Source organism: Carcharhinus amblyrhynchos, chromosome 22 (genome assembly GCF_965287045.1).
Source record: "Carcharhinus amblyrhynchos chromosome 22, sCarAmb.v2.hapA, whole genome shotgun sequence".
Lineage (NCBI taxonomy): Eukaryota > Metazoa > Chordata > Chondrichthyes > Carcharhiniformes > Carcharhinidae > Carcharhinus > Carcharhinus amblyrhynchos.
In genome coordinates, this window is record NC_137345.1 from 32,166,590 (window position 1) to 32,182,859 (window position 16,270).

The 16,270-nt window shown below is 42.1% G+C and overlaps 1 protein-coding gene across 1 annotated transcript in view; it reads left to right on the plus strand.

Annotated features, from left to right (window-relative positions):
* The first annotated feature begins 515 nt into the window (after positions 1-515).
* Positions 516-16,270, plus strand: part of LOC145357045 (neuron navigator 1-like) — a 698,546-nt gene continuing 682,791 nt past the window's right edge. The window contains exon 1 of the mRNA XM_080210100.1: positions 516-608. The gene's annotated coding sequence lies outside the window, so the exon portion shown is untranslated. The remainder of the gene's footprint in view (positions 609-16,270) is intronic.

A 16,270-nucleotide genomic window follows, 5' to 3' on the forward strand; every position in this document is an offset into this window, starting at 1 on the left:
CCAATCATTCGGGAGGGGGGGGGGGGAAGTGGTGGACTCTCAGTTAACCTAAAACGGAATTCTAATGTTCCCAATCCCCAGGTCACTGCTGCAATCAAGAACCACTTTAAAACGGGTCATGTTTTTGACCAAAACATGAAACTTTCAAAGCACTAACTGCAAATCTCCACTTTTGGGGAGAGAGAGAGAGAGAGAGACCTCCTTGTGGTTGTCTCTGAGATATTGTGGATTTTGCTTTTTTCCCCCACAGTCTTGGGAGGGGGCTATTGCTTTAATTGTCTCTCCACAAAAGGAAGCTGGCTCTGGGCGAGGGAGATAGCGGAGGCGGTGCGAGCTTCTGAGCAAGGAGGTGGCACCGAATCTGCTGCGGGAAGGTAAACGCTTTACAACGCGTAGTAAGCGGCTGCTGCTTGTGTTCTTGGAGAAATCTGTGTGTGTGTGTGTGTATGTGTGCCGGGTGTGGGAGTTGAATTTAAAGAGAAGAATGACCGTTCTCTGATTGTTCCTGTACCGCAGTGAAGTGTACCCTGTCACCACGCACGGCTGGAGGAGGGAAAAAGGGAATCGATCAGCAATTTCACTCTGGCTACATTTGTTTGTGATACAAGGTAATGATACTTGCAGAGCGAAAGGAGAGGACATTAGCACGCTTTAAGATCACTGCCGTGTTTGTTTGCAGCCACACAATAGGCGCTTGCCTATAAGGGGCTTGTGTAAACAGAGCCCTTCACAACAGTTGAGACTGAGTATCAATTTCTAGCGTCGATTGATCTAGCCGCAGATGTGATGTATTTCCATAGAAAACTTTAAATCTGCTCCCCCTTCCCCATAGTACCCTTGAATAAATAAACATCATTAATAAAGCTGACTCCTAAATATCGTTTCTGGACGCCTCTATTTCAGTGATCTGTCTACCCATTCTTTCCCATAGATGTTTCTCCCTTAATAACTACAATTACATTAATCATCACCTTCTGGTAGATGATTGTTTGGAGGACATTGCCTCGTTGACATTTATCAGAGGGATCAGTATCCCTCTCAAACTAATATTTAAATATATTCATGGAAAATGTAAACAGAAATCCAATTCTGTTCTAAAGGGCAGGATGGAAGCTGGGATCCAGTTATAGAGAATTTTTAAAAAATGCACATTTGTGTTCCCCAATTTTAAAGAACTGGTAAAATGTCAGGGGGCACGGTGCCACAGTGGTTAGCACTGCTGCCTCACCACGTGAGGCCCTGGGTTCAATCCCTGGCTTGGGTCACTGTCTGTGCAGAGTTTGCACTTTCTCCCCATCTCTGTGAGGGTTTCCTCTGGGTGCTCCAGATTTCCTCCCACAGTCTGAAAGATATGCTGGTTAGGTAGATTGGCCATGCTAAATTCCCCTCAAATTACCCAAACAGGCACCAGAGTGTGGCGACTAGGGAATTTTCACAGTAACTTTATGGCAGTGTTAAAGCCTATTTGTGACACTAATAAATAAAGTTTTTTAAAATGAATCCAGGTTGTCCATTGGTTGTGAGCCTATTACTTTTGACTATCAGTGCTGAGTGGTCCCTTGAGTTGAGGATGGAGATAATGTTTTCACCTCTGTTTGTTAGTCTGTTTCTCAGTAAATAATATTATCTCAAAAAACAAATGGATGGATTTCAACTAAATTTGATGCATGGGTAGGGTATTCTCTGAGGGAGAACTAATTAATATTTGATGAAGAAGTGGATCCGGATATCAGAATTTTATAAAGGATCTGATAACATTGGGTTGTAGAGCAAATTGCCTTTTTTTTCTTTTAGGATACTGTGGTTTCCTTTATTTAGACCGTTAATTGTTTTAGAATGCTATGGACTTCCTCAGCTGCTGTGATGGAACTGTCAAAATATGAGCAGAGTTTTCAAAACAGGTTTTTGGTTGTGGATTAATCTAAGCGTTCTTCATGAAGTGGAAGCTCTTAATAACCCAGGTCCCTGGTGCAGGGATTAATTAAAAAAAGATTAATTTTTTGAATAGCTCTGTAGTAACAGAACATTGACTAGAAAGCAAGGAGTGGGGATGAATGGGTATTTTTCTTGTTGGCGATCAGTGGTGTGCCTCGGGGATCAGTACTAGGACTGCAATAGTTTACAATTTACATTTATGATTTGGAGTTGGCCAAGTGTAGTTTGTCAAAGATCACAGATGATACTAAAGTGAGTGGTAGAGCAAAGTGTGTAGAGGACACTGAACATCTGCAAAAGGGACATAGATAGTTTTAAGTGAGTGGGCAATTGTCTGGCAGATGGAGTACAGTGTTGGTAAGTGTGAGATCATCTACTTTGGTAGGAATAAGAGCAAAATGGACTATTATTTAAATGGTAAAAATTGCAGCATGCTGCTGTGCAGAGAGACCTGGGTGTTCTTATGCATGAACCACAAAAAGTTGGTTTGCAGGTGCAGCAGATAATTAAGAAGGCAAATGGAATTTTGTTCTTCACTGCTAGAGAGATGGAGTTTAAAAACAGAGAGGTTATGTTGCAGCTGTATAAAGTGCTGGTGAGGCCACACCAGGAGTGCCAGGAGTGTACAGTTTTGGCCTCCTTACTTGAGAAAGAATATACTGGCACTGGAGCGGGGTGCAGAGGAGATTCACTAGATTGATTCCAGAGTTGAGAAGGTTGGCTTAGAGGAGAGACTGAGTAGACTGGAACAATACTGATTGGAATTTAGAAGAATGAAGGGGGGATCTTATAGAAACATAAAAATTATGAAGGGAAGGTAAGATAGAAGCAGGGAGGTTGTTCCCACTGGCAGGTGAAACCAGAACAAGGGGACAAAGCCTCAAAATGAGAGGGAGCAGATGTAGGACTGAGTTGAAGAGGAACTTCTTCACCCAAAGGATTGTGAATCTGTGGAATTCCCTGCCCAGTGAAGTAGTTGAGGCTACCCCACTGAATGTTTTTAAGGCAAAGATTGATAGATTTTTGAATAGTAAAGGAATGGTGAGCGGGCAGGTGAGTGGAGCTGAGCCCACAAAAATATCAGCCATGATCTTACTTAATGGCAGAGCAGGCTCAAGAGGCCAAATGGCTACTCCTGCTCCTAGTTCTTATGTTCTTCTGACTAAGTAGAGAAAAGCCTCAAGAAAGAGCTGTGTAATCACAATATTGTTGAGCACAGCTTGTCAGAGATATGCACTCTACTGAGTGCCCTCTTCACCTGGGTCATAAATGTACAACCCTACCAAGCTGTGTCTTCCCCGGTGGATGTGGAGGGCCATTTAAGTTGCCGTTTCCTTCAGCAGAATTGTAATATCCCACTAGCCATGAGGGATCGTAAAATCTTGGGCCTAGTTTCTACTGTAGCGGGTGTCTGTAAGTATAATTGTTACGTTTATGTGTTTTAACAGTTTTAGGAAATGCCTTACAGGGATTATAAAAAAGCTTATTTGTTTTGGACTTATTTACTTCATGTATTAAACAATAACTTTATTTTGTCATTTTCCGGTATTGCAATTGAAGCCAAAAGGATGGGGGGAAAATTTTATCTTTCATCCAGGATTGAAATGCTATCTGAAATTGAGGAAGTCCATTGTGTTTGAACCAGCTTTTGCAGTTTACTGGTAAAAAATTCAGCAAAAAAAATCTTTATTGGGCTGTGGTGGCAAATGTAATGTTTTAAACATTATTTAATTGCATTAAGAAGCATGAGTAAGGAAGCTAATTGCTAAGTGCAGTAAAATCCATGCTCTGAATAATGCTGCATTCTCAGTGAATGATGTCAGTGTGCAACAGAACAATGGCCAAAGTGGGTGGAAATCCTTCCTGTTTTCTGAATTGGGCATCAGAAACAGCATGTTACATCGTTCAAGTGAGGACTGAACTATGCACACTTGAGAAGGTTGCAGGTTCAAAACCTGGTTTGCACAAATTAGCTGATTTCAGCTATGGAGCCATAAAGGAGAAGCTAGAGTTGGCTCCAACACCCCTGATTAAAAGCATATTTCCTCTTCTGTACCTGTGCAGTTGATGGGAGGAAGATATAATTGGATTTGATAACATTGAGCCCAGTAGTTTGTTGCTCCAAGCCCTGGTTCACACATCAAGAGCAGTGACAAAGGCAAGTTATTAGAAGATTATTATTCATTAATGAATCATTGGGACAGTTCATCAGTTTTTAGAGAGAGAAGAAGGAGGGAACACACGTTATAGCATTTGCACCACACAAGTGCCAGGTAATGACTGTCTCCAGCAAAAGAGATTCTAACCATCTCCTCTTGACATTCAATGGCATTACCATCACAGAATCTCCCACTTTCAACATCCTGGGGGGTTACTATTGTCCAGAAACTGAACTGAAATAGTCACATAAGTATGATAGCTACAAGTAACTCACTTCCTGGTTTCCCAAAGCAATGATATAGAGATGCTGGTGTTGGACTGGGATAGGCACAGTAAGAAGTCTCACAACACCAGGTTAAAGTCCAACAGGTTTATTTGGTAGCATGAGCCTTCAGAGCACTACTTCTTCATCAAGTGAATGGAGGATTAGGTTCACAAACAGGGCATATATGCATACATGGACACAGACTCAGTTTTCAAGATTATGGTTGGAATGGACTGTCCTGGCTTGAGACAATGCACACCTCTTTAACCTGTACTTAACTCTCTCTCCATTCACATTGTCTGCATCTGTAAAGACTTGATTGCCTGTTCAGACTCGTACTCCAACCACTATCTTGTAAATTAAGTCCGTATCTATATATGCTCTGTTTGTGAACCCAATCCTCTACTCACCTGCTGAAGGGGCAACGCTCTGAAAGCTCGTGCTACCAAATAAACCTGTTGGACTTTAACCTGGTGTTGTGAGACTTTTTACTGTAGCTTTTACAAAATCAGGAGTGACTCTGGAATGATGCCTGCAAATTAACCCCAGTCTTTAAAAAAGGAGGGAGAGATAAAACAGAGACCGTCAGACCTTTTCGTCTGATGTCAGTAGTAGGGAAAATACTGGAATCTATTTTAAATGATGTGAAAACTGGACACTTAAAAAAATAACAGAGTCAGCATGGATTTATGAAAGGGAAATCATGTGGGACTTTTTTGAGGATGTTATTCACAGTAAGTATTGGGAAACCATGAGTGGCTGTGGTATATTTCAGAAGCCTTTTGATAAGGTCCCACACAGGAGGTAGATAGATAAAGTTAGAACCAACGGCACATGGTATAATATTGCGACATGGATTGAGGATTGATTAATGGACAGAAAACAGAGAGTAAGAATAATTGAGTCATTCTCAGAATGGCAAATTGTGACTGTGTGCAGACTACGAGTGGCACAGCAGCACAATGGTTAGCACTGCTGCCTCACAGACCCAGAAACCTGGGTTTGATTTCCAGCGTGGGTCACTGTCTGTGTGGAGTCCACACATTCTCTCCATGTCTGCATGGGTTTCCTCCATGTGCTCTGGTTTCCTCCCACAGTCCAAAAGACATGTTGGTTAGATACATTAGCTATGCTAAATTCTCCTTCAGTGTACCCAAACAGGAGTGTGGTGATTATTGGGTTTTCACAGTGAAACTTCCTTGCAGTGTTAATGTAAGCCTACTTGTGACACTAATAAATAAACTTTTAATTTTAAAAAACTGTGACTATAGGGTTATTGCAAAAAAATCAGTGCTTGATCCCCAGCTATTTCTAATTTATATCAATGATTTGAATGTGGGGAACAAATGTAATCTTTCTAAGATGACACAAAACTAGATGGAAATGTGAGTTGTGAGGAGGATACAAGGCAAATTCAAAGGGATTTTCACAGGCTAAGTGAGTGTGCAAGAAAAAGGCAGGTGGAATATAATGTGGAAAAATGTAAGGTTATCAACTCTGGTTGGAGGAATGAAGGTGCAGAGTATTTCTTAAATGGCAAAAGATTCGGAAATGTTGATGCTCAAAGGGACCTGATATCTATGTTCATAAGTCACAGAAAGCTAACATGTGGATCCAGAAAGCAATTAGGAAGCCAAATGGTATTTTGGCTTTTATAGCACAAGGATTTGAGTGCAGGCATAAAAGATGACTCACTTTAATTATAAAGAGCCTTGTTTAAGAGTAGGTGCACAGTTTTGGTTCCCTTATCTAAGGAAGGATATACTTGCCATAGAGGGAGCGCACCTGAGGTTCAACAGACTAATTCCTTGGATTGAGGGACTGTCCTATGAGGAGAGATTGATGAGATTGGACTTGTACTCTCCAGAGTTTAGAAAAATGAGAGGTGATCGAATTGAAACTGATAAAATTCTTAAAGAACTCAACAGAATAAAGGCAAAAAAGATATTTCTCCTGGCTAGGCGCTTTAGAACCGGGTTCGATTCCCAGCTTGGATCACTGATTGTGTGGAGTTTGCACATATTCCCCATGTCTGAGTGGGTTTCCTCCGGGTGCTCTGATTTCCTCCCACACTCCAAAGATGTGCAAGTTAGGTTGATTGGCCGTGCTAATTTGCCCCTTTGTGTCCTGGGATGTGTGTATAATGGGGTGAAGGGGATAGAGCCTGGGTGGGATTGTGGTCGGTGCAGACTCAATGGGCTGAATGACCACCTTCTGCACAATAGAGTTTCTATGATTTCATGACGCGGTCTCAGAATATGAGTAGGCCATTTAGGTCTGAGAATAGAGAAATTTCTTCACTAAGAGGGTAGTGAATCTTTGAAATTCTCCACCTTAAAAGGCTGTGAAGACCCAGTCATTGAGTATATTTAAGACAGAGACCAATAGATTTCTCGATGTTAACAACATCAGGGGATATAGGGTTAGCACAGGAATGTGGCATTGAGATAAATGATCACCCATAATCAAGTTGAATGGCAGAGCTAGTTTGAGTAGCTGAATGGCCTACAACTGTTCCTATGCTCTTTGTGATGGAATACTCGCCTTTTACCTGAATGGGCATGGCTTCAACATCACATGAAGCTCATAAACATCCAGGACAGTGCTGCCTTCTTGGTCAGCACCTTGTCCACCACCTGTACTTTCACTCCCTCCAACACTGTGTACAGTGACAGGCAGTGACTAGTTGGGTATTACAGAGATCAGTGCTAGGACCCTAGCTATTTACAATGTATATTAATAATTTAGGTGGGGGAGCTAGATGTAATATCTCAATTTTCAAATGACACAAAGTTGGCTGGAAGGGTCAGCTGTGAGGAGGATGCAGAGATGCTTCAGTGAGACTTGGACAAGCTGAATGAGTGGGCAAATGCATAGCAGATGCAGTATAATGTGAATAAATGTAAGGTTATCTACTTTAGTTGCAAAAACAGGAAAACAGATTATTATCTGTATAGCTATAGATTGAGAGAGAGGAATGTGCACCAAGACCTAGTCACTGAAAGTAAGCATGCAGGTGCAGCGGGCAATGAAGAAGCCAAATGATATATTGGCCTTCATAGCAAGAGGATTTGAGCAGGGATGTCTTGCTGCTGCTGTTCAGGGCCTTGGTTTGACCTCACCTGGAACATTGTGTGCAGTTTAGGTCTTTTTATCTGAGGAAGGATGTTCTTGCTTAGGGGGAGTGTAGCGAAGATTTACCAGACTAATTCCTGGGCTGGCAGATTTGACATATGAGGAAAGATTGAGTCGGTTAGGGATTATATTTGCTATAGTTATGAGGGGGAATTCTCATAAAAACCTATAAAATTCTAACAGACCTAGACAGGGCAGATACAGGAAGGATGTTCCCAATGACAGACAGAGGGGGGATGGTTACAGAACCAGAGGTCACAGTCTAAGGTAAACCATTTAGGACTGAGATGTGGAGACATTTCTTCACCCAGAGAGTGGTGAGCCTTTGGAATTCTCTACCACAGAAAGTAGTTGAGGTCAAAACATTTTCAAAAGGAGTTTGATATTGCTCTTGGGGCTAAAGGGATCAAAGGAAATGAGGGAAAAGCAGGAAAGGTTATTGAGTTGAATGACCAGCCATAATCATAATGAATGGTGGAACAAGTTCAAAGGGCCAAATGGACTATTCCTGCTCCTATTTTCCATGTTTTTACATACAAGATGCACTGCAGCAACTTAATAATGCTTCTTCAACAGCACCTCCCAAATCCACAGCATCCACCACCTAGGACAAGGCAGCAGACACACAAGAACATAACAACATGAGACTACCTCCCCTAAAAGGTCCCCTCCAAGCCACACACCATCCTAACTTGGAAATATATTGCCGTTCCTTCACTGTCACTGGATCAAAATGTTGAAACTCCTTTCCACAGTGGGTGTATCTATACCAGATGCACTGCAGCAATTAAAGAAGGCTACCTACACCTTCTCAAGAGCAATTAGGGGTGGTCAATAAATGTTGACTTTGCCAGTGATATCCATTTCCCATGAAAGAGTTTTGAAGTATACTTGTGCTTCATGGCTTTATTTCATATGCTGGTATATTAGCAGCTACTGCTTTAATTATCACTCACAAAATAACAATGCGAAAATACTTTGTTGAGTGCCAGCTGGTTATTAAATGGTCAATTTTTTTCATTAAATTGGGCAACCATAAAGTCTTTCTGATAAAGTAAGATCATCAAGATATAAATCATTTTGGTTTATATTCCAGTCCAAAAACTGTCAACACAAAACATATGCATTTTTTGTCTCTATGTTTTCTCCAGGCATCATGATCAGTGCAAGCTTGGAGGGTTGAAGGGCCTGGTCCTGTGCTGTACTTTTCTTTGTTCTTTACCTTAGCACTGCAGTTTACTTTATTCGTTTATAGGATGTAATCGCTGCTGGCTGGGCCAGCTTTTATTGCCGATCCTAATTGCCTTTGACAAGGTGGTAGTGGTGTTCTGCCTTCTTAAATTACTATAGTCTGTGTGGTGTAAGTACAACTGTAGCGTGGTTAAGAAGTGAGTTCCAGGATTTTGACCCAACCACAGCGAAGGGACTGTGATACAGCCAAAATTTTCCAGCCCTTCCTGCTGGTGAGATCTTCTGACCCTGCCAGTGGCGACACCCACAATACTTTCCCTGGCGGCAGAGGGTGCGGGACAAGCAAAACTCCACAGACATTGGTGGAGTTCGAAGATCTCACCACTGGTCAAAAAAAGTTGCCCTGTCCATTGGAAAATATGCTGCAAGAGGAACCAGTGAATCCAGCCCATAGTTTCAAGTCAGGATAGTGTATGACTTGGAGGGGAACTTTAGGTGGTGGTGCTCCCATAAACTTGCTACACCTGTTCTTTGAGGTGGTGGAGGCTTTTGGAAGGCATTGACAAAAGAGCCTTGTGAATTGCTACAAAGCACCCTGTCGATGTAACACTTTGCTGGTGATGGATGGGCTGCCAACCAAACAAGATGCTTTGTCCTGGATGGTGTCGAGCTTTGTGAGTGTTGTTGGAGCTGCAATCATCCAAGCAAGTGGAGAGTATTTCAGCACACTCCTGATTTTGAGCCTTGCAGGTAATGAATTAACTTTGGGGAGTCATGAGGTGGATTATTGGCAGTAGGACTCTCTAACCCACTCCTGTAGCCGCAGTTGTTTTGAAGATGAAGAATATTAATTTACAGTGTAATCGACTGGACATAAATATATAGAACTTTTGAAAAGAGCACTTTTACTGAGCAGATACTGGCCTATAGCAGCTCGTATGTTGCATTAAGGACACAAGCTGTTTTATGGAAACAACGGGTGAAATCTTGCAGCTCCTCCTGCCGTCAGGATTTTCCAGTCCTGCCAAAGTCAGTGGACATTTCAACAGCTCGCTGTATTTTCTGGCCATGCCCCTGCTGAAGTGGGGCCATAAAATTTGCACAGTATCTACAGAGCTCTGAGACAGTGGCTAAAATAAGCCTGGATTGAATCCAGATAGGTCACGTGATTCAACTCTTGGGTGCAAGATTTGGAATTTGAATTAACTGTCAGAGAGTGACAGGGGCAACAGCCTTACCTGCTCTCTCTTTCCCAGAAACTTTGCTCATCCAAATTGAGCTATTTGTGATTTGAAACCCTATCAGAAGACCTTACTGCTGCAAACTGAATCCTTAAAGAAGGATTCCAAATCAACACCACCCATATCCAAGGGAGAAGAGAATCAACCTGCCAAACTGAGGAATGACTGCTTCCAAGTACCAGCAGCTACTGTGGAAACAAACATCTGGACAAGCTATGAACACTTTGTTTTCTGAGTTTACACTTTAGTTGGCCAAATTTTAAGATATGATACCCAACAGTATTTTATTTCTTTTTTGCATGATGGTGGTAGTATTGTTTTTGCATTGTTGGGTAGTCGGACACATTAGTACATTTCAAAGCCCTTTGCTAGTAATTTCTGCATCTTTATCAGAGTGAGTTTTAGAAATCAAACTAACGCTTTACTTGTTAACTTACGGAACCTGCCTGGCTTGTTTCTTACAATGAGCTACACAAAGTTAAGTATATTCATACAGGTATTAAATTGGCAATATCACTCTGTTAAAATTTAATGTCTTATAACCAACCCAGCAGTGAGACAAAGAGAGGGGTCAGCTCAGCATTCAAATCTGGTTGTAATGCCATATTGACATAGCTCTTCCGTTAAGCTTCCAGTCAATGATAGCCGCCAGAATGTTGACGGAAGAATATTCATTGATAGTTCTTCCAATGAATGTCAAGAATAGATGGTTAGAATCTCTCTTATTGGTGATGGTCATTGCTTAGCACTTCACCTGGTGTGAATATCACTTGCCAGTTGTGAAGCCAAGCTCGTCTTGCTGCAAACATGTTGATAGATGGAAATGTGGATATTTTAAGGGAAACACATGTATTTCAGAAGTCAGCTTGCCCTGTAAATTGAAATGGCACATGAACAGAGCTTTATAGATACTTGATCTGGGAAATGTGTGCGACAAAGGGAGAAAATGGGAAAACGAATGATCAGTTGGTTTGAAACCTGCATTCCTATAATTTGGAGCACTACTGTAATCTTAGGATACATTAATAAATAATGTAAAACTTCTGAAATTACTTAAGTTGGAAGGTCATAAGCACATAGGCCATGGAAATGATGCATTAGACTGTCCTCTCTGCCAACTCCTTTGCATATATGCCAGGCTTCACTCTTCCATTCTGATTGGCAGACGCAGAATCCCATTTTAGCTTTAATCTCCCAGGAATTCCATTCTGCTTTTCTAGTTTAATTTTTTGTTTACATTCATGTTGAAAAGTTAGCTGCTTCTTTCCCTGTTAAGTCCTAGCTGTTTATTCCTTTAGAATAACTTAACTTTTCATTTTTAATCATTCTCTTCTAATCTGTCCCTTAACATTTATTCCCTTCTCCTGTTTTTCCTCTCCACATAGAGGAACTACGGGCAAGTTCCTGCAATATTCTTGCAGTTCCAACTTTATACTAACTTTCTTGGATGCCCAAAGAGATGAAGATCAATGTACAGCTAATCCAGCTTATTTTGGCTGGAATTTTGCATCCTACCCCTCCCCATCACATCCCTGTGGTTTTCCCATGGTGGAGGTGGCTTGTCATTGTCCAGTATTGAGATCTTCTAGTCCTGCTGAGATCAATGGCAATTTGCCCATCCCACTGCTGAGGAACGCACGCTTTGGGTCAACTTCAGCGGGACCAGAAGATCCCACTAGCAGGAAAAGCAGGAAAACTTTGCCCAATTTGCACGTTGTGGGGTATGGTTATCAATATGTTTGGTGTGGGCTGTCAACGCCTATAAAAATGCAAGAGTGGAGTCAGTCCTGATTCATTGTCGAAAGCGGAGGATTGACCCACGTGGATTGATTTTCATTTCTCTTCCTAAAGTTTGGAAATATTTCTCAGGCCTCAGCAGAACCTTTGCTAATTCTAGAATCTGTGATGCCTTTTAGGGGCATGAAGTTGGAACGGCAATAATATTACTGAACCTTGCCAGGTACTTAAAGAGACACTAAATAAGTCCAAAATTAACAATATTTATGAGTCTCTCTGGATCAAGAGCTCACAAAAAAGGAATTTTAAAGTATTGGTTGGCTGTGCTGGAGCAAGATGGATCCGCCTGCTCTTGGCACCAGAAAGCAAAGTCTAAATTTTCAGACTGGAACTAATGTTAAAATACGAATAATTAACAAAGATCATGGATGGAACTTTAAATCATCCTGCTTAGTGGGAATTTGTGAGGTACTCTTAAAATGGAGAGCACAAGTTTATCCTCCCATGCCATCTAGAATTCAGCTGGGGTGCCACTTAAACTGTAATTAGGTAGCTTAGGCATCTGCTGGAGACAGTTATAAATGTACAGATTTGGGGCCCATTATGTCAATGAGGCCTCCATTGCATTTGAACCCAAGCCCACCAGGTGAAGGCAGGATGCTATTTCAGATTCCACACTGTAAGTCATGGTTGCCCCGTGTTCCGAATTCCACACCCCTTCCGTCCTGAGAAAAGCCACCCAAAACCACCTTCCCGTGACTACTTTGCTTTGCTGGCAACTTTACCTTTGGTTTTGGCAACTGACCTCTGACCACTAGAATTCATATTCGTGTTCTTTCAGCAGACGGCTGCCAACAACATACCGTGGAGACTGTGTGGGGCCTGAAATACAGTTATGGTATGTACTCACCCTCCTTCCACCCTCTTTCCTTAAATCTACTTTGTGTTTAAAATCAACCCCCATATATTTCTAAAATCTCAGGGCTAGGCATTTGGTAAATCATGCCTGGATCTGAAGTTTGAAATGTTTTCATTCAATTATATCAGTGAAAAGAGTGTCCTGGAGTTTGTGTGGAGACCACATTTAAAAAAAGCAATTTGGGAAAGAGATGTTACCAAAATCAAGCTGGCTGACTTGGTGTCTGTCCGGAGGTCTCTGTTTGCGGGTGCGTTGTGCCCTCCTCACCTCCATGTGTTGTGTTTTGCAGCAGGAGAGATGGGAGCATGTTTTCCCATTCTGCCTGCTACAGGAGTTGGAGTGGGAGAGAGGTGAATCATGGAAAGGTCCATGGGATTTTCCAGATTCAGGGCAAGCGAGGCCAGGAAATCTCACCCGCAATTGATTGGCAGTGGAACCTTCTGGACCCACCACTGTCAATGGGGTTGTTATTTGCACCCTTTGTTGCCAGGGAACCCACGGTGAGGTCATCATTGGCACAACCAGAAGATCCACCGGTGGGAACAACCAGATAATCCCAGCCAGGAAGTATTGCGTTTCGATTCCTCTCATTTATTTCCTGGTGTTTTGGTTTTGATACAACACCAGATAAATATTGTTACTTTTTTCAGTTGAATGATTAGAAGCCCGGCCTTCTGTGGTATTGAAAAGGAAAATGAAAATCCTGACAGTAACGTAAGTTCCTTTATCATAAATGGTCAATTTCTAGGTGACCAAGGACAACTAGCCACTAATGCATTATCATGTCGGAAGCTTTCAAGTTCTTTAAATAGGAGACATTGGCCTTGGAATCATGCCATGCAACAGTAGTGGCTGAACACTTAATGCAAAGAGGAATTGCAGTTGGAAGGATCAGTGGGTCGATGCTCCCATTAAAATTCACACAATATAAATGCTGGGTTAAAAAAAATTATCACATGCACAGTCCGTCAAATATATCAAATCAAATTCTGTTTCAAAGAATCATAGCATTCCAACTGTGCAGAAAGAGGCCTTTTGGCCCATCAAGCCTGCATCAACAACAATCCCACCTAGGCCCTTTCCCCATAACCTTGTGTATTTGCCTTGCTAATCTCCCTGACCTAAGGGGCAATTTAACATGGCCAATCCACCAAACCCGCACATCTTTGGACCGTGGGAGGAATCTGAGCACCCGGACGAAACCCACCCACAGGGAGAACGTGCAAACTCCATACAGGCAGTTACTCAGAATTGAACTTGGGTCCCTGACACTGTGAGATAGCAGTGCTAACCACCGTGCCACTGTGTCGCCCAACTGTTAAGACTGTTGAAAAATATAAACCATATTTGCATACTTAAAAATAGTATTCCCTCATTTGTGGATGAGCTTTTTTGTAATAAAAATTGGTCTTATTGCTGATTTAGGTTTCAGAAAAATGACGCTGTGAATAAATGCATATTTTAAAACCAGTACTTTTAATTTTTTTTAGTGGAGAATGTAACTGCATAGCTGGCAGTTGTTGGTAACAAGTATCAGAGCAAACCCACGTCAAAATGCAGTGAAATAACTTCTAAAAAAAACGATTCCTTCAGGGATGCGGACATCACTGGCTTGGCTAACACTTTAATTGCCCATCCCTAATTGCCCTTGAGAGCAACCTTTTTGAACCACTGCAGTTTAAGAGCACCTGTAATGTTGTTAGAAAAGGAGATCTAGGACTTTGACCCAGCAACAGTGAAGGGACAGTGATATATTTCCAATTAAGCCTGGATGCTGTACAGCTCTGTTTCCATGCTGCCCTTATCCTTCCAGGTGGTGGAGGTGGTAGATTTGGAAGATGCCATCAAAGGAACCTTAGTGAGTTGCTGCAGCGTTGCTGCCACTGTGCTTTGGTGGTGGTGGGAGTGAATGCCTAAGGTGATGGATCAGATGCCATTCAAACGGGCTTCTTTGGTTGTGGATGGTGGATTGTAGCGAGCATTCCATCACATTCCTGATTTCTGCCTTTTAGATCGTGGACAGGCTTTGGAAAATTAGGAGGTGAGTTATTCTCTGCAGCATTTTCAGCCTTTGACCTGCTTTTGTAGCCACAATATTTGAATGACTGGTGTATTTAAATGGCTGGTACAGTTCAATTTTTGGTCAATGGTAAACTCCCAGGTTGTTGATAGAGGAGGGGTTCAGCAATGATAATTACATTGAATGTTAAGAGGAAATGGTTGGATGCTCTCTTGTTGGAGACGGTCATTGTTTGGCACTTGTATGGAGCACTTGTCAGCCCAAGCCTTTTGTTGAAATCTTGCTACATATGGAAATGGGCTGTTGCAGTATTTGAGGAATCGCAAGTGTTGCTAAACATTGTGCAGTCTACTGACCTTATGATAGAAAGAAGGTCATTGATGATGCAGCTGAAGATGTTTGAGTCTAAGGTACTACTCTGAGGAACACTTGCAATAATATCTCCAGATTGACCTCCAACATCCAGAACCATCTTCCTTTGTGCTAGCTTTGGCTCCAATCCAATTTGATTGGTTAAAGTTTGGATAAAATTGTCATAAGAGACTGGTGGAATAGGCCTTGTAAGGATTGGAGTTAGAACATGGAAGTTGCTGACCAAAGTCAACCAGATGAAGATAGATCAGAAAAGAAGTAGAGATTCTAGATTTTAAAAAATGTAAATACTTCTGAGATGATGGTATAACCAGAAAGGCTGCTGCATCTCCATTTGAAAACTTAGCATCAAACAATGAACATTTAACCAATCACTGATTTTTGTGGTCACTGTTTGCATTTGAATGCAAAACATTTGGAAATCTGTGAGCTTTAATTGCAGGCCAAAAGTCATGAGGAGTTTGGAAGGCAGTGGAATGTATTGTGTATACGTACAAAGAACAAAAAAGAATACAGCACAGGAAACAGGCCCTTTGGCCCTCCAAGCCTGCGGCGCTCATGCTTCCAACTAGATTATTCATTTATATCCCTCCATCCCCAGTCTGTTCATGTGGCTATCCAGATAAGTCTTAAACGATCCCAGCGTGTCCGCCTCAACCACCTTGCTTGACAGTGCATTCCAGGCCCCCACCACCCTCTGTGTAAAATACGTCCCTCTGACATCTGTTTAAACCTTGCTCCCCTCACCTTGAACCCGTGACCCCTTGTGTTCGTCACCTCCGACCTGGGAAAAAGTTTCCCACTGTTCACCCTATCTATGCCCTTCATAATTTTATACGCCTCTATTAGGTTGCCCCTCATCCTCCGTCTTTCCAGGGGGAACAACCCCAGTTTACCCAATCTCTCCTCATAGCTAAGACCCTCCATAGCAGGCAACATCCTGGTAAACCTTTTCTGTACTCTCTCCAAAGCCTCCATGTCCTTCTGGTAGTGTGGCAACCAGAACTGGACACAGTATTGCAAATGTGGCCTAACCAACATTCTATATAGCTGCAACATCATAGGCCAACTTTTATACTCTATGCCCCATCCTATAAAGGCAAGCATGCCATATGCCTTCTTCACCACCTTCTCCACCTGTGTTGCCACCTTTAAGGATCTGTGAACCTGCACACCCAGGTCCCTCTGTGTGTCTATACTCCTGATGGTTCTGTCATTTATTGTACAGCTTCCCTCTACATTAGTTCTACCAAAATGTGGGATCAGATAGGTTGGTGAAGGTAAAATAAATAGGT